This window comes from Piliocolobus tephrosceles, unplaced genomic scaffold (assembly GCF_002776525.5).
Source record: "Piliocolobus tephrosceles isolate RC106 unplaced genomic scaffold, ASM277652v3 unscaffolded_22454, whole genome shotgun sequence".
Taxonomy (NCBI): domain Eukaryota; kingdom Metazoa; phylum Chordata; class Mammalia; order Primates; family Cercopithecidae; genus Piliocolobus; species Piliocolobus tephrosceles.
In genome coordinates this window covers 1-1,672 of record NW_022304815.1, presented here as the reverse complement: position 1 = coordinate 1,672, position 1,672 = coordinate 1, and the positions used below count along the sequence as shown (strand labels likewise).

Genomic DNA, 1,672 nt, shown 5'->3' with positions numbered 1-1,672 from the left:
TCCAAGGGCCAGTTCCTTCCTGGTGTTCAACCAGTGTGTGGATTCTCCACGGGGGCCTGCAGTGCACTGCTCTGACGAGGCATTCCACCAGGGCTAATGCCTGCCCAGGAGCATGCTCAGGATCCGCGTAGCTCAAGCTGGCCGGAGTCCCCTGCAGGGATGCTCCACAGGGCAGGCCTAAGCCGCCTGAGGGGCTGCCTCGCTTCCCAGTCAGGGAACCAAGAAATGTAGCAGGATGAGCCACAGACAAAAGTCCTCAGACACCAGGTTAAAGAAGGAAGAGGCTTTATTCAGCCAGGAGGTCGGCAGACTTGTGTCTCAAGAACAGAACTGAGCTTTCCAAAGACTTCATTTGGCCAGGAGCGTCGATGGACTTGCTGCGTCTCAAGAACAGAAGCGAGCTCCCTGAAGAAAGAGTTCCTGGCCCTTTTAAGGGCTTACCATCGTAAGGCGTCCACGTGACAGGGTCGTGATAGGCTGAGCAAGCATGGGGTAAGTGACCAGGTGGATACGTGATCTACAGATAGCACAAGTGATTAGGGTGGGGGTTAATCTTTAGCCCACAGGCCTGGCCAATGGCCCCGATCAGTCTGTTATTTTTGTTTTTACTTACTCCTTTTCTTTGGAGAGAGGAGACATTAAGAGGAATGGCCTCTGTCCTCATTCTGGGCCATCTTTCTCCTGCTTCATGCCTGAATTTGCCCATTAACCCCGAGTGGACTGGTTCCTTGAAGTGAGAAGCGGCATTTAGAGATCACACTTGGGCTGCTACTCGCATAGCCCTTTTGGGTCAGACACCCCAGACACACCCAAAATGGACACGAGACCTGGAGAGGGCGACAGGAGTTTGCTTCCAACTTCTCCCTGGAGGTTGAGGCTGGACTTTCTTACTAACACCTGGCGAGACCCATCCCAAACTAAGACAACACCAGGGAGGATGGAAGGGGAACCCTGGAGCTGTGTTGTGGTCAGATTGGACCTTCCCATGGCTGCTGAGACTCTGGGACAAGCTGCTCCTTCTCTGGGGCATTGGGGACACCTGAGGATGCCTCCCTGCTCTTACTTTGTGGTCACACCAAGAGATCAGGGTTACAACCACCCTGTAGTGTAGAGAATCCCTATCCCTTTCCATGCCACTTCCCTCCTTAGGGAAGCAAACGCCCTCCCAGGAGCCTATTCCCATTCCTGGGCCACAGTCAAAGGGAAAACCTGATCCTGACACGAACTTCCTTGGGCTTCTGCATTTCCAGATGTCCCGTCATTGCGTGTGTGGGGCTGACTGTCTCATCTCAGCCTGAGAAGGGCAGGCAGGGGTGTGGACAATCTGCCCAGCAAATGCCCGCCGGAGTCAGTGGTTCCGATTTTCTGAATCACAGTGGCAGGTCGGGGCTGGGGAGGGGGCCACAGGGAGTTCAAGGGAGTAGTTTTTGTATGAGCCTCTGTCACAGTGTTTGATGTCTAGCAGAGACCCATCTGACCGTCCTAAAGAAAGGTGCAACAGAAACTCACTTCACAGGGGCTTCATGATAACTGAATGAGATAACATACTTAAGTATCTGGTCCTTGATATCTGAGAGAGAGTGAGTAATGAAAACGATCCTTTCTCCCTCTCTGATACTTAACGTGGCCCCTTACATTGGGCTGCTGGTTCTGGAGGGTCGCAGGGAAGCAG

The 1,672-nt window shown here is 53.2% G+C and overlaps 1 long non-coding RNA gene across 1 annotated transcript; it reads right to left on the bottom strand.

The window, feature by feature from the left end:
- Positions 1 to 268: 268 nt before the first annotated feature.
- LOC113221260 lies at positions 269 to 1,666 on the bottom strand. The gene is made up of 2 exons (XR_003307782.2): positions 614 to 1,666; positions 269 to 517 (listed from the first exon to the last, which is right to left on the bottom strand). It is a non-coding gene; the product is annotated as an uncharacterized LOC113221260 (long non-coding RNA).
- Between the last annotated feature and the right edge of the window lie 6 nt (positions 1,667 to 1,672).